The 19,895-nt window shown below is 50.0% G+C and overlaps 1 protein-coding gene and 1 long non-coding RNA gene across 3 annotated transcripts in view; one reads left to right on the forward strand and one right to left on the reverse strand.

The window, feature by feature from the left end:
• LOC139273871 (fasciculation and elongation protein zeta-2-like) overlaps positions 1–19,895 on the forward strand; it is a 276,060-nt gene that overhangs the window by 137,954 nt on the left and 118,211 nt on the right. The window lies entirely within an intron of this gene.
• The window catches only part of LOC139273001 (uncharacterized), a 46,774-nt gene continuing 44,360 nt past the window's right edge, over positions 17,482–19,895 (reverse strand). Inside the window, exon 3 of one of the 2 annotated variants that reach the window (XR_011594993.1) lies at positions 17,482–18,907. This is a non-coding gene — a long non-coding RNA (uncharacterized lncRNA). The remainder of the gene's footprint in view (positions 18,908–19,895) is intronic. The other variant, XR_011594994.1, reaches the window with a different exon arrangement.

Genomic DNA, 19,895 nt, shown 5'->3' on the forward strand with positions numbered 1-19,895 from the left:
ATACTCACTCCAGTGGCCACTTTCCCCTCGTCTCGTCCAAGGCTAGTCTGGCTCTTAATTCGCAAGTTTTCGGCATTCGTCCGTTGAGATCCCACTTCTGACACCAAATGTAAATGTAGATTCTTTTCTCTCAGTCTGGTTCAGTAAAATTACTGAGTCGAATACCTCTTGTGCTTTGAACAAAGCAGTCTTTATTTTACCGGCCGGCAAGACTTATCAGACAGAGGATATACATTCTCGGTCGAGCGTACACACTCCCTACGGATAAGTGAAGTTACATCGTAAAGCGACAACAGTTATACATTCTCGGCAAAAGATAACAAGATAGGGCTAGAGTGACATCCTAGTTCAACCTATCTCTTTTGGTCCCTCTTTCCCTTTGTCCACTCATAAGCCGACCTAAGTATGGTCTGATTTTAAACAAAGACCTTCTGTTAATGTTTCAGGTTAATAACATGATTTAATAAGACCTTGAGGTTTTTCTGCAAGCTGTGGGTTTTGTTTCAATATGTGTTAGTGTTGTAACATTTCGCAGTCTCGAGTCCGAGATGTCATGGCTATTCCTCCATGAATTCTTTGTTAGCTTATACTGTCCCTATACAATTCCCACGTTCTCAACTTCAATGTCTCTATACATTTTAAACATTCACAATATAATTAAAGGGTAAGTCATTTTTAATGAGTATCTCACCTTAGATTATCTAATTTAACATCTGTAGTGGGGAAAATGCTTGAAGCTATCATTAAGGAAGAAATAGCGGGACATCTAGATAGGAATAGTGCAATCAAGCAGACGCAACATGGATTCATGAAGGGGAAATCATGTTTAACTAATTTACTAGAATTCTTTGAGGATATAACGAGCATGGTGGATAGAGGTGTACCGATGGATGTGGCGCATTTAGCCTTCCAAAAGGCATTCGATAAGGTGCCACACAAAAGGTTACTACAGAAGATAAAGGTACGCGGCGTCAGGGAAATGTATTAGCATGGATAGAGAATTGGCTAGCTAACAGAAAGCAGAGAGTCGGGATAAATGGGTCCTTTTCGGGTTGGAAATTGGTGGTTAATGGTGTGCCACAGGGATCAGTGCTGGGACCACAACTGTTTACAATATACATAGATGACCTGGAAGAGGGGACAGAGTGTAGTGTAACAACATTTGCAGATGACACAAAGATTAGTGGGAAAGCGGGTTGTGTAGAGGACACAGAGAGGCTGCAAAGAGATTTAGATAGGTTAAGCGAATGGGCTAAGGTTTGGAATACAATGTCGGAAAATGTGAGGTCATCCACCTTGGAAAAAAAAACAGTAAAAGGGAATATTATTTGAATTGGGAGAAATTACAACATGCTGCAGTGCAGAGGGACCTGGGGGTCCTTGTGCATGAAACTCTTTTGAGTTTACCTGAAAAAAACAAACATTAACCCGTGCCACCCGCCTGGGTGACACAGCAGACATTTTCAAGGCCCCTTTTTTTCCTTTTTTTGTGTTTTTTTTTCTTTTCTTTTTTTTTTGGGCGCTAAAATTACATTTTTCCAAGTGCCCCCTATAAAAGGGGAGTGGGACACTAAAAGCACCGGCAATTAAAACAAATTAAACTTTAAAACGTAAAATCAAATTAAAATTTGGTTGCCGGGCGTGATGATGCACTCCAGTCCCTCCGGTGCCCACCTCTCGCGGAAGGCCGCGAGCGTACCGGTGGACACCGCGTGCTCCATCTCCAAGGACACCCTGGACCGGATGTAAGAGCGGAAGAGAGGCAGGCAGTCAGGTTGAACGACCCCCTCGACCGCCCGCTGCCTGGACCGGCTGATGGCACCCTTGGCCGTGCCCAGGAGCAGTCCTACGAGGAGGCCTTCGGACCTACCCGCTCCCCTCCGCACAGGGTGCCCAAAGATCAGGAGAGTGGGACTGAAGTGCAGCCAGAATTTCAGGAGCAGCCCCTTCAAATAATAAAACAGGGGCTGCAACCTTGTGCTTTCCATAAAAACATGGAACACGGACTCTTCCAGACCGCAGAAATTGCAGGCGGCCTGGGAGTCCGTGAACCGGCTTAAAAATTTGTTGCACGGCACTGCTCCGTGCACCACCCTCCAGGCCAAGTCCCCGATGAATAGTGGGAGGACCCCTGCGTAGAGTGCCCTCCATCGGGGACCCCCGCCTCCTCCGGACGGCAAGATGGTACGCCATGGCGTGTCCGGACGGCCGGCGAGGATGGCAAAGTTGAGAGTGTGCAGGAGCAGCCCGTACAGGAAACCCCTCCGCGCGGAACTGAAAGGCACGGAGGGGATTTCCCCGAGGCGGCTCAAGTTGTGAGGCGCCGGCCTCCGAGGGAGGTTCCGGGGTTTTGCGCCGATGAGGAATTCCGTCCGGACGGGGGTCAGTTCGGACGGGATCTCCCCACGTGCTTGAGCCTCCTCGATGCACCTAACGGGGTCAGGGCCCAGAGCTGTTTTTAGCGACTCGATGGCATCGGCCGCGTGGCGGACGTTGGCAGAATTTAGGCGCCGCGCCAGCGTGTCTGGCGCCATCCAGCCCGCTCCTCCGCCATCGAGCAGGTCCCTGACCCTGGTCACCTCACCAGCCACAGCCCTCTCTTCCGACCGCCACATAAAACCTCGGTCGTGGAGGTACGGATTCCCGAGCAGCGGCTCCTGCAGGACAGCCGCCACTCCAGCCGGCGGAGAGCTGCGCCTGGTGGAGACTTTGTTCCAGACCCTGATGAGTTCCTTATAAAAGACAGGCAGCTCCCGGAGGGCGGTCCTGACACCCCCAAGTTCACAAACAGGAGCTGCGTGTCGTAATTGAGGTCGCGCTGCTGGCGGAAGAAATACGTCGCCAGAGCACACCACCTAGGAGGGGGCTCGACGTAAAGGTATCTCTGCAGGGTCTGAAGACGGAAAGTCGCGAGCTGGGCGCTGACGCACACCAACGACTGACCGCCCTCCTCAAGCGGGAGACTCAAGACCGCGGCAGAGACCCAGTGCTTCCTGTTGTTCCAGAAGAAGTCCACCAGCTTCTTCTGTATTTTGGCGACAAACGCAGGGGGAGGGGTCAAAGTGACCAGCCGGTACCACAACATTGCGGCCACCAGCTGGTTTATGACTAGCGCTCGACCCCTGTAGGACAGCACTCGGAGCAGTCCTGTCCAGCGCCCTAGGCGAGCGGCGACCTTGGCCTCCAGCTCCTGCCAGTTCACCGGCCAGGCTCCCTCGTCGGGGCTAAGGTAGACTCCCAGATAGAGGAGATGGGTCGTGCTCCAGGCAAAAGGCCTGAGCTCCTCCGGCAGGGAGTCCACCCGCCACTGACCCACCAGGAGTCCGGAACATTTCTCCCAGTTGATCCTGGCAGAGGACGCGGCCGAGTAAATCTCCTGGCACTCACGCATCCTCCGCAGGTCAGCGGGATCATCTACCGCGAGGAGCACGTCATCGGCGTAAGCCGAGAGGACGACCTCCACGCCCGGCCCTTGCAGAGCCAGTCCTGTCAACCTCGTCCGCAAGAGGCGCAGGAAAGGCTCCACGCAAACGGCGTATAACTGGCCGGACATGGGGCATCCCTGGCGCACCCCTCTCCTAAAGCGAAGGGGCGCCGTCAAGGACCCGTTAACCTTAATCAGACACTCCGCGGCGGCGTACAAAAAATCGGATCCGGGCGACGAAATGCGTCCCGAACCCGAAAGCGCGCAGAGTTCCGAGCAGATAGTCGTGATCCACCCTGTCGAACGCCTTCTCTTGGTCGAGGGATAGGAAGGCGACCGACAGACCTGCCTCCTGGGAACAATGGATGAGGTCCCGGACCAGATGGATGTTGTCGTGGATTGTCCGGCCCGGGACCGTGTAGGACTGGTCGGGGTGGATCATGTGGTCCAGCACGGCACCAAGGCGAGCAGACATCGCCCTGGCGAAGATTTTGTAGTCCGTGCTGAGGAGGGAGACCGGGCGCCAGTTCTTAAGGAGGCGGAGATCGCCCTTCTTAGGCAGCAGGACGATGACTGCCCTGCGCCAAGAGAGGGGCATCTCCCCGGTCACCAGACTTTCCCCCAGAACCCGCGCGTAGTCGCTCCCCAGGACGTCCCAGAATGCCCTGTGGAACTCCACGGTCAGCCCGTCCAGCCCCGGGGATTTTCCCCTCGAGAGCCGGTCGAGGGCACCGGTCAGCTCCGCCAGGCTTAACGGAGCTTCCAGATTTTCGGCACCCTCCGGGCTGACCTTCGGCAGGTCCTCCCACAAAACTCTACGCGCTTCCTCGCTGGACGGATCCGGAGAGAACAGAGCCCCGTAATATTCACGGGCCCTGTTGTTGACGCCCTCCGGATCCGAGACGAGAGAGCCGTCGTCGGCCAGCAGCGTCAAGAGCTGCTTACGGACACTCTGCCTTTTTTCCAGCGAGTAGAAGAAGGGGGAGCCGCGGTCCAGATCCTGCAGGAACCGGATCCGCGACCTCACGAACGCGCCTCGGGACCCGACGAGCTGCAGGTCCTTCAGCGCGGCCTTCTTCGCTTCGTACACCGTCCGCAGGGCCGGGTCCTGGACGACTTGACCGAGACGGGATTCCAGGTCGAGCACCTCTTTTTCTAGGCGCCCGACCCTGGCCGCCCGCCTCTTGGTCGACCCCCTCGCGTACTCTTGACAGAAGACGCGGACGTGAGCCTTGCCCACGTCCCACCATAGCCTCAAGGAGGGGAAGCCCCCCTGCTTCCTTCTCCAGTCGGACCAGAATCGACGGAACGAGTCCTGGAACCGCACGTCCTCCAGCAGCCGGTTGTTAAAGTGCCAGTACGCGGACCCCGTCCTCGCGCGGAGCGAAGCGAGCTCCGCCCACACCAGGTGGTGGTCCGAACACGGTACCGGCCGCATGGAGGACGCAGGAAACGTACGCCCGAGACACGTAAAGGCGGTCGACCCTGGACCATCCTACTCCAGGCCTCACCCAAGTAAAGGCGCTGGAGTCGGGGTGGAGATTTCGCCAGACGTCCACCAAGTCGAAGGACCCGACCAGGTCCCTCAACTTCTCCATCGCCGTCATGCACTGCGGGGCACCGGAGCGGTCCCTCGCCTCGAGGGTGGAGTTAAAATCCCCCCCGAGGACAATGCAGTCGCCGACGTCGACGGAGCCAAGAAGAGCGGACACCTCTTCAAAGAAGCGCATTTGCTGCGGGCCGGGCTGAGGGGCGTACACGTTCACGAGATGGAGCGGCACGTCCCCCAGGCGAACCGTTACGTGCAGCAAGCGGCCTGGCACGAGCTCCTCGACCCCCAAGATCTCCGGCTGAAAATGCGGGCCCAGCAAGATGGCCACCCCACTAGAAATGGCGGTGAGGTGGCTCATGCGGACCTCTCCTTGCCATTCCAGGAGCCACGTGGCTTCGTCTCCCGGAACGGTGTGGGTTTCTTGCAGGAAGCACACCGCATATTTCCCCTCCCGCAGGAGCGAAAAATTGTCAAATCTACGGCGTGCCCCTCTGCCGCCGTTGATGTTGAGGCTGGCTATGGTTATCTTCATGGCAAAAGCATAGTGCAACCTCTACCTTAACCTATTGTGGGGGAGGGAGCGGAGTCTTTTGTTGAACTCCGCTCCCTCCGCAGCCCAGCGAGGAGTCCCTCGAACTCGCGCAGCTCAAGGTGTTGCGCCTTTGTCAAGGGCCCGCCCGCGGCCAAGGTTTTAGCGGCGGCGCGGACGGACCCCTTGATCAGCTCTGGCTCGGACCATTTTTCCAGGGCCAGTCGGGCTTGGTTGCAGCGACCCCGGCTCTGGGCCAAAAAGTCCCGGAGTTCCTTTGCAGGAATGAGGATGGTCTCGGCGGCGGCCGCGAGCAGATCCACCGCCTCGCTGGCGGTGGTCTCTAGATTTTCTCCCGCGTCCCCCACCGAGTCCCCGTCCTCCTCCGGGAGGTGGCCGCCAGCAGCCGGCCCATCGACCGCACAAGGAACGGCAAATGAACCGGCCGCTCCAACCGGCCCTGGCACTGCCCCGATCCCACCCCCAGGATCGTCGGCAGAGGAGTCCCCACTGGGCTCTTTTAAAAATGGTGCTGGGTCGGGAAATGACAGCGGAAGGGGTTCCCCCTCCGTCCCAGGAACCGGGGAACAAGGAGAGACCCGGCCATAGGAAATCCCCAGGCTCCCCAAGTGCTCCAGCTCCAAAGTAAGGGCGAGGGTGGGTGTTCCTCCCCCTCCCCGCTGCCACCCCCCGGCCCAGCATGTACAGTATCATTAAAATCATTAATTTCATTTTCTGCCGGGTCGAGCGACTCCCAGGGGAAGTTGGATAATAGCTGGGCGGGCTCAGGTTCGGCCTTTTCGGCCCCGTCCGCCTCAGTCCCCGGGACGCCCGGCCCGGCGGCAATGCATTCCTCCGTGGTCCCCACGCCCCCCACGACAAGCAGATCTTCCACGCCATCCCCGGGAGGCAGAGGCTGGGCAGCCTCGACTGTCTCACCCTCCCCGGGGACAGACTCCTCCCGCCTACGGCGCTGCTTGGGGGCGCTGGTGGGGGACGCGGGACACGCGGCGGGCACCGACTCCTCCGCGGAGTGATGTTGTTCCCCCTCCGCCTCAACGGAGCGGCGCCTCCTTTTGTTGCTGGAGGTGCGCTGAGGCAGGGAGACCTCCATGTCTGCCGTGGCCTCCCGCTCCGCCCCCCCCTTTTCCTTTTCTTGCCCGCGCCCGGGCCCCTCTGCGGTATTGGTCAAGGGCTCGGGCACGGGCTCAGGGCACCCCGCGCTCGCCGGTGACTGGGTTGGGCTGAGCGCGGTGGTCAATCTTTCCGGCGCACTGAGGGGACCCGCCTCTAGATGTTTCACCTTGTTCCGCGCCTTCTTTCCGGTCGGACGCTCTCCCTCCCCCCCGCCGGAGGCCGTGAAAACAAAGGCCCCCGACGATGCCCGCGCACCTACGGCTCCCGGCTCCCGGCACGCGGACGCAACTAGGGGGAGGGGGGGCGGCGGCGCCAGCCTTGGGCCTTCGGTGGTTTGGCGGCCTTGGAGGCGGGGCAGTTCTTACGAACATGCCCCACCTCCCTACAGGCATGGCACCGCACGCCGTCCGACATCCAGAAGACGCGGTAGGCAGTCCCCTCGTGCACCACATTAAATGATCCCTCCGTCGTGTCCTCCCGCGCCAGCCGGACAAAGAGCTGGCGGCGGAAGGAGAACACGTGGCGCAGGCTGTTCTCCCTGAGGCCGAGCGGTATGGGGTTGATCCCCGACCTTACCTCCCCCCCCGTTGTTGTAGGTGAGGGAGGAGGAGCTCAGCGGGAACAAAGGGCGGGACGCTTGACACGATGACCCTCTGCGCGGTGGCCTCGAGAGGGTCCACCAGCAGGAACGTCCCGCCCACCGTGAGCCCCTTTTCAAGGGCCAGGGACACCGCCCGCTCCGACCCCAGGAAGAACACGGCCTTCCCAGACATCTTGGAGGCTGCGACAATGGCCGAGAGGCCGACTACGCCATCGCCCGCACGCACTCCTCGATGCTCATTGTGGGGTGAGTGTAGCTCTTGACCCCGTGTTTTTTCGTAATAAGTCTGAAAGGTGGCAGGGCAGCGGGTGGCGCAGGAGGTGCCGTGGAAGCGGTTGCCACCTACGCATATGTCTTCGCTGGCCCTGCCACCGGCGTGGATGGGGTCGCCATCACGGGGTCCCTTTAAGGGCTACACCCACCCCAAAGTCACAGGCCTTAATGGTCTTAAGTAGGCCTCGTTTTATTAGACTGAGCAGAGGAGCTCTTAACGAGGTACACCTCTCCCCTAGTTGGCAATTAGGGAGGGGCCTTGCTCCCTCTGCTCAGTTGTCTCAATTGTTTTATATATTTTTTTAATTAATTTGGGAGGAAGGGGTCTCACAGAGAGAGGGGAGAAACAGAGTAACAGAGAAAGAGAGAGGGGGGTGGGAACGGGGGGGGGAAACTGCGAGGGCAGGTCTCCCCTCGCAGCTGTGGGTGGGTGCAATCCCCAGATGGTAAAACACAAAATAGTCTTTGGGATGGTCTTCGGGTGAGGGGAAAAGATGTCTTCACCTGGGGCAGCTAGAGCCACCAGGCACACACTCCTAATGATGTTAAATAAGTGGTAAATAAAATCTTCAGCCTGGTAGCTCCAGCTATCCCAGGCTAGGCAATTGGGGGGGGTAGGGGGTTCAATTGTGGGGGGGGGGGCCTAGTTGTAAGCAAGGCCCCCACACACACTTCCACACACACACACCCCCCGCGATGTTCCGGCCCTCAGTGGTCTTCTTTCCTCCCCCCACCGATATAACAAAGTATTTTTGGGAAATGCACCCACACCCACCTGTAGAAGATGTAGAGTCTCCCTCCTTCCACACTGGATGTTGTTTTGGTCTTTCCCCCTCTCTCCAACTCTTTGCAGAAATGATAAAAGTTAGTAAAAGTTTTCTGCTTTTTCCTCCTCTCCCTCTGGGTGAAAGTTGGTGGTGAAGCCCCTTCCTTCCTTCTCTTCCTGGGCTGTTCTCAGGGCTCTCCAGGCAGGAGCTAAGGTTGGTAGCTGCTCCTCTCTCAGCAGCTCAGCTCCTACTGTGCAGGACACGCCTCCACTGCTCCACAATTGGTCCTTGTGCATGAAACTTGTGCATGAAACTCTTTTAGAGTCTACCTGCAAAAACATAAAACATTAAATCGTGCCACCCGACCTGGGTGACACACCAGACATTTACAAGGCCCTTTTTTTCCTTTTTTTTTTTGAGTTTTTCTTTTTTTTCTTCTTTTTTTTTTGGGCACTAAAATCACAATTTTTCCAGTGCCCCCTATAAAAGGGAAGGGGACACTAAGAGCACCGGCATTTAAAACAAATTAAACTTTAAAACGTAAAATCAAATTAAAATTTGGTTGCCGGGCGTGATGATGCACTCCAGTCCCTCCGATGCCCACCTCTCGCGGAAGGCCGCGAGCGTACCGGTGGACACCGCGTGCTCCATCTCCAAGGACACCCTGGACCGGATGTAAGAGCGGAAGAGAGGCAGGCAGTCAGGTTGAACGACCCCCTCGACCGCCCGCTGCCTGGACCGGCTGATGGCACCCTTGGCCATGCCCAGGAGCAGTCCTACGAGGAGGCCTTCGGACCTACCCGCTCCCCTCCGCACAGGGTGCCCAAAGATCAGGAGAGTGGGACTGAAGTGCAGCCAGAATTTCAGGAGCAGCCCCTTCAAATAATAAAACAGGGGCTGCAACCTTGTACTTTCCATAAAAACATGGAACACGGACTCTTCCAGACCGCAGAAATTGCAGGCGGCCTGGGAGTCCGTGAACCGGCTTAAAAATTTGTTGCACGGCACTGCTCCGTGCACCACCCTCCAGGCCAAGTCCCCGATGAATAGTGGGAGGACCCCTGCGTAGAGTGCCCTCCATCGGGGACCCCCGCCTCCTCCGGACGGCAAGATGGTACGCCATGGCGTGTCCGGACGGCCGGCGAGGATGGCAAAGTTGAGAGTGTGCAGGAGCAGCCCGTACAGGAAACCCCTCCGCGCGGAACTGAAAGGCACGGAGGGGATTTCCCCGAGGCGGCTCAAGTTGTGAGGCGCCGGCCTCCGAGGGAGGTTCCGGGGTTTGGCGCCGGTGAGGAATTCCGTCCGGACGGGGGTCAGTTCGGACGGGATCTCCCCACGTGCTTGAGCCTCCTCGATGCACCTAACGGAGTCAGGGCCCAGAGCTGTTTTTAGCGACTCGATGGCATCGGCCGCGTGGCGGACGTTGGCAGAATTTAGGCGCCGCGCTAGCGTGTCTGGCGCCATCCAGCCCGCTCCTCCGCCATCGAGCAGGTCCCTGACCCTGGTCATCTCACCAGCCACAGCCCTCTCTTCCGACCGCCACATAAAACCTCGGTCGTGGAGGTACGGATTCCCGAGCAGCGGCTCCTGCAGGACAGCCGCCACTCCAGCCGGCGGAGAGCTGCGCTTGGTGGAGACTTTGTTCCAGACCCTGATGAGGTCCCTGTAAAAGACAGGCAGCTCCCGGAGGGCGGTCCTGACACCCCCCAAGTTCACAAACAGGAGCTGCGTGTCATAGTTGAGGTCGCGCTGCTGGCGGAAGAAATACGTCGCCAGAGCACACCACCTAGGAGGGGGCTCGACGTAAAGGTATCTCTGCAGGGTCTGAAGACGGAAAGTCGCGAGCTGGGCGCTGACGCACACCAACGACTGACCGCCCTCCTCAAGCGGGAGACTCAAGACCGCAGCAGAGACCCAGTGCTTCCTGTTGTTCCAGAAGAAGTCCACCAGCTTTGAAACTTGTGCATGAATCCCAAAAAGTTAGTTTGCAGGTGCAGCAGGTAATCAGAAAGGCGAATGGAATGTTGGCCTTCATTGCGAGAGGGATGGAGTACAAAAGCATGGAGGTCCTGCTGCAACTGTACAGTTGGTGAGGTCGCACCTGGAGTACCGCGTGCAGTTTTGGTCACCTTTCTTAAGGAAGGATATACTAGCTTTGGAGGGGGTACAAAGACGATTCACTCGGCTGATTCCGGAGATGAAGGGGTTACCTTATGATGATAGATTGAGCAGACTGGGTCTTTACTCATTGGAGTTCAGAAGGATAAGGAGTGATCTTATAGAAACATTTAAAATAATGAAAGGGATAGACAAGATAGAGGCAGAGAGGTTGTTTCCACTGGTCGGGGAGACTAGAACTAGGGGGCACAGCCTCAAAATACAGGGGAGCCAATTTAAAACCGAGTTGAGAAGGAATTTCTTCTCCCAGAGGGTTGTGAATCTGTGGAATTCTCTGCCCAAGGAAGCAGTTGAGGCTAGCTCATTGAATGTATTCAAATCACAGATAGATTTTTAACCAATAAGGGAATTAAGGGTCACGGGGAGCGGGTGGGTAAGTGGAGCTAAGTCCACGGCCAGATCAGCCATGGTCTTGTTGAATGGCGGAGCAGGCTCGAGGGGCTAGATGGCCTACTCCTGTTCTTATGTAAAAAAACTCTAAAATATTGGTATCTGGATGTATTGATACACTCCATGAGCTAGAATTATGAAACCGAACTGTACAATAACTGCGTAAAATATATAAAATGAATGTACATTTTCAGAACACGCTCTTGAGAATTCAACAAAAAATTTACACGCCAAAAGAAAATCAATAATTGTAGTTAAAACAGAAAATTCTAGAAATACATAGCAGGTCCATCAGAAACGAAGGCAATTTAATATTTTGGGTCTAAACCCTCCATCAGAACACATTGGTGTTTATAATGTTGGATGGAACTCTTCATCCATTTTATCAGGTAAACAAAGCAGTGGATATACTGTGACATGGCTTAAGCCACAGGCTTGTGCTTGGAGCATATCCAACAATGTACCATCAGTGTATTTTTTTTAAATTCGTTCCTGGGATGTGGGCATTGCTGGCAAGGCCAGCATTTATTGCCCATCCCTAATTGCCCTTAAGAAGGAGGTGGTGAGCCGCCGCCTTGAACTGCTGCAGTCCGCGTGGTGAAGATGCCACAGTGACTTTGGTACAATTGAATGGCTTGCTAGGCCATTTCAGAGGGCAACTAAGAGTCAACCACATTGCTTTGGGTCTGGATTCACATGCGGGCCATACCAGGTAAGGATGACCAATTTCCTTTTCTAAAGGACATTAGTGAACCAGATGGGGTTTTTATACAATCTGGTGATTTCATGGTCACCAGTACTGATGTTAGCTTTTTATTTCAGATTTATTTAATTAACTGAATTTAAATTCCCCAGCTGTCGTGGTGGGATTTGAACTCGTGTCTACTGGATCATTGGTCCAGGCCTCTGTATTACTAATCTAGTAACACAATCACTATGCTACTGTTCCCATTATGTATGTTGGATCAGTCTGTTTAAAGATTGATAATGGATATTTTTTTTAAGAAAACTGACCCTTTTCTGCCATGTCCAGTGAGTATGTACTGTGTTTTAGAAAATATCCTGAGCTGAAAAAGAACTAAATAATATCTAAGCAGACCAGCCTCACTGACACCAGGATAAAGAGCAAATGTATTCCATCTGGTGTTCCTTTGATTTGCCTCACCATAGCATTTTTGCCACATTGTTTGCCAGATGTCTGAATGTGGAATTCCACAGGGAGCATTTTTGAATGGGCTGATTCAGGGGTAAGGCTTATCATTAAAGCTATAGTGACCTTCTCTAAATTGCAGAAATGAGCTGTGCAACCTAACTGCAGGACTGAAATTAACATTGGCCTACTAGTTTAAGAACAATATATTGATGAATGGATAAATGCCCATGGCAGTGTGACTGGTTTAAAGAATTACCAAATTAATTCCAACAACAGTGTATGCTCATCTACAGTATATTCCCACTTGGAGATTACTTCCCAGCTGTGTACTTGAGATACTATTGTATATCTGTCAGATTTTTAATATGTAGGCTGTTGATCGCTGGGATAAATACACTACATGAAATAAAATGGGCCAAACTGAGTTAGCTGATCCATGAAGGAGGCATATTACAATTGACTTCCAAGCTAGGATTTCCTTTGACTTTACATTGTAGCTGAATGTGGTTCTGTCCTCACATGGCATCAACGCGTGTACTTTCCATAAGGAGATCAAGAGAAGGAGCCCCGTCTGATTTCTCTACCCATCTCCAGGTATGCTCAGGTCAATTGGACTGCTCTACAACCACCCTAGCTGAGATTGGCTAATTGATACAGAACAGGGATTGAACCTGCAACCTTTCTGATCCATCTCGTTTAGTTCCACATGGTACTTACCAATTAAACCATTGGGAAGCAAGGTGCTGCTTCTTCATGAACTGTACCAATGTGTCTTCACTGAAATTGTACTGTAAACTCGTATTATGTGCCCTTTGAAACATGTTCACATAAAATTAGTAGTTTTCTTGTTCTTTCCTAGATACCACAAATGAGAAACAAGCCCAACGTGTTACAAAATCATGTTTTGAATAAAAGAAAATTGAAATCTATTTTTCAACCTGCAGTTTTAGGTGTTTGACCACCTTGATGAAATGAGTATCTCTGATTTTACGATAAAGGCCTATAATTATGACCAAAAGGTGAAATCTGGAAATTATTGCCATACCTCAGTTCTGATGTGACGTATTCAGCCCCTTTCCCTGTTTGGTGCAAGGAGCACTTCATTATCTCTGTGCCCCAACACATCATTGATACAGAACCTACCTTCAGTCACATGCGTCACAGGCAGTGAGCAATATTCATGTGGATAGAGACACTGAAGATGCCTTGTGCAGACAGCTGTAAGCATTTAATATTTGCTTTAGGTATTTTATTCGTTCCTGCGAAAATTGTTCTGTTGATTAAACCTGACTTTTTCTGATTACGAACATTCAGTTTTATTTTTGACTCAAAAAGCGAGTATTTGCTCACAGATAATTTCACCCAACTTAAAAAAATTGTAAAAAGCAAAAATCAGAAGGCTGCCAATGAGTTTTATTAATTGAGACACATGTCTAAAAGTGAGCATCTTCACTGCTGAACCAGTGAATTGTGTTGACATCTGAATAATGCCAGATGGAGTTTGGCCAGGAAGTGCGCAGAACTCCAATTACGGCAATACATCTATCAAAAAATGTATGCAAGTAGAAATGATTAACAATTACCTAAGTACAAAATTTAATACCTAGTTCTGCAGTTAGAACCAAGCTGTATTGTTCTAATGTGTTGAAATTCTGCCCTTTTAATCTCATCTCATTTTGTTTTTATGTAACCTTGTTAGAACAAGCGAACATAAGAAATAGGAGCAGGAGTAGGCCATTTGGCCCCTCGCATCTGCTCCGCCATTTAATACGATCATGGCTGATCCGATCATGGACTCAGGTCCACTTCCCTGCATGCTCCCCATAAACCCCTTATTCCCTTATCGGTTAAGAAACTGTCTATCTCTGTCTTAAATTTATTCAATGACCCAGCCTCCACAGCTCCCTGAGGCAGCGAATTCTACAGATTTACAACCCTCTGAGAGAAGAAATTCCTCCTCATCTCAGTTTTAAATGGGGCGGCCCCTTATTCTAAGATTATGCCCCATGGTTCTAGTCTCCCCTATCAGTGGAAACATCTCTGCATCCACCTTATCAAGCCCCCTCATAATCTTATACGTTTTGATAAGATCACCTCTCATTCTTCTGAGTTCCAATGAGTAGAGGCCCAACCTACTCAACCTTTCCTCATAGGTCAACCCCTTCATCTCCGGAATCAACATAGTGAGCCTTCTCTGAATTGCTTCCAAAGCAAGTATATCCATTCTTAAATATGGAAACCAAAACTGTACGCAGCATTGCAGGTGTGGCCTCACCAATACCCTCTATAACTAGCAAGACCTCCATGCTTTTATACTCCATCCCCTTTGCAATAAAGGCTAAGATTCCATTTGCCTTCCTGATCACTTGCATACTAACCTTTTGTGTTTAGAAACATAGAAACATAGAAAATAGGTGCAGGAGTAGGCCAGTCGGCCCTTCAAGCCTGCTCCACCATTCAATAAGATCATGGCTGATCATTCCCTCAGTACCCCTTTCCTGCTTTCTCTCCATACCCCTTGATCCCCTTAGCCGTAAGGGCCATATCTAACTCCCTCTTGAATATATCCAATGAACTGGCATCAACAACTCTCTGCTGCAGGGAATTCCACAGGTTAACAACTCTCTGAGTGAAGTAGTTTCTCCTCATCTCAGTCCTAAATGGCCTACCCCTTATCCTAAGACTGTGTCCCCTGGTTCTGGATTTCCCCAACATTGGCAACATTCTACCCGCATTTAACCTGTCCAGTCCGGTCAGACTCTTGTATGTTACTATGAGATCCCCTCTCATCCTTCTAAATGCCAATGTATAAAGGCCCAGTTGATCCAGTCTCTCCTCATATGTCAGTCCAGCCATCCCGGGAATCAGTCTGGTGAACCTTTGCTGCACTCCCTCAATAGCAAGAATGTCCTTCCTCAGATTAGGAGACCAAAACTGAACACAATATTCTAGGTGAGGTCTCACCAAGGCCTTGTACAGCTGCAGTAAGACCTCACTGCTCCTATACTCAAATCCCCTGGCTATGAAGGCCAACATACCATTTAACTTCTTCACCACCTGCTGTACCTGTATGCCAACTTTCAATGACTGATGAACCATGACACCCAGGTCTCGTTGCACCTCCCCGTTTCCTAATCTGCCGCCATTCAGATAATATTCTGTCTTCGCGGTTTTGCCCCCAAAGTGGATAACCTCACATTTATCCACATTATACTGCATCTGCCATGCATTTGCCCACTCACCTAACCTGCCCAAGTCACCCTGCAGCCTCTTAGCGTTCCCCTCACAGCTCACACCGCCACCCAGTTTAGTGTCATCTGCAAACTTGGAGATATTAATCATTGATGTTTCATGCATCAATGATTTCAGGACCCCAGGTCTCGCTGTACTGCAGCACTTGCAATTTTTCTCCATTTAAATAATAACTTGCTCTTCGATTTTTTTCTGCCAAAGTGCGTAACTTCACACTTTCCAACGTTATACTGCATCTGCCAAATTTTTACCCACTCACTTAGCCTTTCTATGTCCTTTTGCAGATTTTTTGTCCTCCTCACACATTGCTTTTCCTCCCATCTTTGTATCGTCAGCAAACTTGGCTACGTTACACTCAGTCCCTTCATCCAAGTCGTTAATATAGAATGTAAATAGTTGGGGTCCCAGCACTGATCCCTGCAGCACCCCATTAGTTACTGGTTGCCAACCTGAGAATGAACCATTTATCCAGACTCTCTATTTTCTGCTCATTAGCCAATCCTCTATCCTTGCTAATATATTACCCCCAACCCCATGAACTTTTATCTTGTGCAGTAACCTTTTATGTGGCACCTTGTCAAATACCTTCTGGAAGTCCAAATACACCACATCCACTGGTTCCCCTTTATCCACCCTGTTCATTACATCCTCAAAGAATTCCAGCAAATTGTCAAACGTGACTTCCCCTTCATAAATCCATGTTGTGCACAAATTAACTGCCATGTTTGCATACATAACAACAGTGATGGTTCAAGAAAAAGATTCACCACCACCACCTTCTCAAGGGCAACCAGGGATGGGTAATAAATGCTGGTCTTGCCAACAACACCCACATCCCGAGATTGAATATAAAAAATTGAAAGTGGACAAAATGCTTTTGCAAAGGGTGAATAATGAAAGCAGCTATTAACCCATTGAAAATGAATAGAGATAAACAACCAAGTAATAAGGAGGAAAAAATGTACAGGTTCAATACATACAACGGAGGTACTCAAAGTCTTGTTCTTCAATGCCGTGTAGGCAGATTGACTGTAATGGCAGCGCAAGAGTATGAGTATTAAAACAGAGTACAGCAAGGTAATTTGTTTTTATTTTCAATATTCTATCTTTCCAATTCTATATGTAGGTTCCAATACTTCTGAGATTGACTAAGACAGTAGAAACATTCTGCCTAATTGTGTTTCATCCCACAGTGCTTTATCTCATTGATAGTGAAACCATGGTAGAACTTCCCCTTTTATATATATTTTTAATTATTATTGTACTGATTGACAACTGCAGTTAATTTTGTATCTTTCAACTGTACAAAAGTGTGCAAAATGTTTTCAGTGGTGGGCTGTGCAGGAGAGTCGGCAGCGAATTTGGGGCAAGAGAGAAAATATTAAGCTCGAGGAGAAAGAATGAGTAAGGTTTTGGATTCAAGTCAATAGCCACGTTATATTGGCAACTGTCCAAATCAGCAACAACATGCATCCTACCTATGTGGGGGATCTGACTTGCGTCAGCCGCTGTTAAGAACTTGCAGTTCAACTGATTTATAGTCATGAAATTGAATTTCAATTACCAGCCAAATTGCATTTCAATTTCCCATTATAAAATTTATCTGTTGGGCAACATAACTTGGGGATCATGGCCCCATGAAATCTATCAGAAGACTCGTTGAACCAGGCGGCCCATAAAGTGCCAAGAGTGGTGCAGCTTTCAGCAGTTCTATCTCAGGATTTGAGGGCCACAATAATCCCAGAGGCACAGCAACCAATCACCTCATGCACTTCTGCTGCACATAGTATCAAGGAGAAGTGCGGAATTAGGATTACGAGTTCATAGTTCATACACTGTCACCGAGGGAGCCGCATGATAAGAAGGACTAAACAAACTCACGTTGGGATTCGAATAACATAATAGCACTGAACTTATTTTTGACAAGATTTGTATATGTATTTATATATCTGTGTGTGTATCTATCTAGATATTATTAAAGGTCTTGTGCAGGGCATGCACTTCCCATCTACAGACCTTAATTATTATTGCTTTGGGTCAATATTCACCATTGTAAAGTGTTATCTCATTCAGTTTTGTCTTTGGGAAAAAGAAATTGCCAGTTGTGATATCCATTAGCTTAGTCATTTAAATTTGCTTTTTAATATTCCGCACTATTCCTTATAAACTGAATTTTCTAAATTGTGTGCGCCTTTGTTAATTCCTGGATTCTTTTACTTCAATCTGGTTCAGTAAAATTACTGAGTCGAATACCTCTTGTGCTTTGAACAAAGCAGTCTTTATTACCGGCCAGTAAGACCTATCAGACAGAAGATATACTCTCTGGATAGAGCGTACACACTCCCTACGGATAGGTGAAGTTACATCGTAAAGCGTTAACAGTTATACAGTTTTGAAATCAGATAACAAAATACAAATGGATTGACAGTCTAACTCAGCCACTCATTAGTCAATCTATATGAGATGTTCTTCTTGAAAGCTCAAGTATTGCCTCCAAATGTTTCAATCTAATGGTGTGACTATTTACTGAGACCTTGCAATTCTGCAGATGTATTTCATGTTACAATTATTTATTATTGGCAGGATTAGTGACTTGAAACCTTGAGACAGACTGTTAGCTATGCTGATGTTGCACTATTTGCAATCTGACATTCTCCCAGCTATTCTTCCATGGCTTATACATTTTCATATATCCCGTTTACTTTACTGTCCTTAATTCCATATATTCCGTTCAGATATCCACATCCCCCCTTTTATCATTCTATGATAACATTTAGGATCATTCTATGAGTATTGCATTGTTGAGTAGTTCTCTAGTTTGTTGGATCATAACCCGGGAACCCTTGACCACAAGAGGGTCTGCTAACCTTGTCATTGCTTTACAGCAGAGGTTAAGGCAACCAACAATCAAACAGCAGGTAATTATTATGATGAGAACAATTGCCCCATGTATTAGATAGGATCTCCAAGATCCACCCAGAAACCAATCAAACCTGCTAAGTTCCTTTGCTGGTGTGGATAACTTCTTCACCTCCCTCCTTATGTGATCGGCAAGGTGGGCTATGTTTTCTGAACTATCAGGAATGTAAGTGCAACATTCAGATCCTATCAGGGCACATGTTCCCCCTTTCTCAGCTAACAGGTAATCGAGGGCCATTCGGTTTTGTAATGCTACGGTCCTTATCGCTACCATTTCAGCTGTGATGCCCTCCAGAGCCTCAGCAGTGCGGTTAGCTACCTGTTCCAATATCGTTTCTTTGAATCCATCTAACAGTCTCAGTTAGGGTCAGGGGAACGGTGCGCAAAGGAATTCCCCCTTTAGAATGTATAGGGATATGTGAACACACCTAGCATCTAGTGAAGTGCCCTTTTTCCGCATAAACGTAAGACATATACAAAAAGGTATTTACATGGAGCTCTCGCCTTTGTCTTCCTTCCCGTGCACCAAAACTGTCATATATCAACACTATTATGCAGACAGTAGCATACAGACACAGTCTCATCTTATAAATAGTCCAATTATTTAGCTGATAAAAAGAGTTCTGTTTTCACATTTCCCTTCAGGTCTCCGTCAGTGTATTTGGCTGTCTGACAGGTAAGAGTTCAAACTGATCCTCCTTCAACTGCCTTGTTCAGCTATAGGGAGGAGATCTGGAACAGAAACAGGAATTAGACTAACCAGCAAAATTTGTTTAAATGGTGATGAGCTTGCAGTGGTGCAGGTGAACCCAGGCACTTTTCCCCTCAACCTTGGCTGCAGTGGGGGTAGTGAGTGACACCTAAAAAGACCCCTCCTATTGTGGCTCTAATCCCTTCCGAATCCATACTTCCCTGGTGCCACGAGGGACAATTCGGGTAAAACTGGGAGGTCGAGGTGAGCATCTTGAACCTGGTTGTGAACTAGTCGCAGAGCCTGAGTCAGAGAAAGAACATAGGTGGTCATCAGTCTAGCTGAGATCTCATATCTAGGAACAATTTCCCTCATTAACACCTTAACAACAGTCTGAGTCTTATTGTCCAGGTTAGGGTAGGCTTCAATCCATCTGCTAAACACATCTACTATTACTAACACATATCTGTAACACTGAACTTTTTGCAACTCAATGTAGTTCAACTGAAATGTCTCAAAGGGACCTTCGGGTAGGGGCGTTTTACCCCAATCACAGGGGACTCCCTTCCCTGGATTATGTTGCTGGCCAACCAGGCAACGACTACTGATGTTCTGGGTGAGCGCCTGGAGTTTAGGGTGCCACCAAGTAGCCAAAAGTGTGTCACTCGTGGTCCTTGCTCCACAATGAGTAGCAAAATGCAGACATTCTATAACCCATGAGGCCAACTCGTCAGACATGCAAGTCTGTTCCGCGGGAGTGGTCCAGAGTTTAGAAACATTGTCATAAGTACATGCATAATATTTCCACAACAGTTTATCTTTTTCAGGAGCGTCCCCCTGTGCTTTTATAACATCTTGGATGATTGGCATTGGTTTTTCCGAGGCTAACTTATCCTTCGCAGGATTTTTAGTCTGACTCATAATTTTGGGCACTACCATCTGTTGGTCACGAGAGGCCTGTTTGGCCTCTTGGTCAGGACAACGATTCCCTATATCAACCAGAGAATTTCCGGTAGGTTGGGCGGTACA

The sequence above is a fragment of the Pristiophorus japonicus genome, chromosome 9 (genome assembly GCF_044704955.1).
Source record: "Pristiophorus japonicus isolate sPriJap1 chromosome 9, sPriJap1.hap1, whole genome shotgun sequence".
Lineage (NCBI taxonomy): Eukaryota > Metazoa > Chordata > Chondrichthyes > Pristiophoridae > Pristiophorus > Pristiophorus japonicus.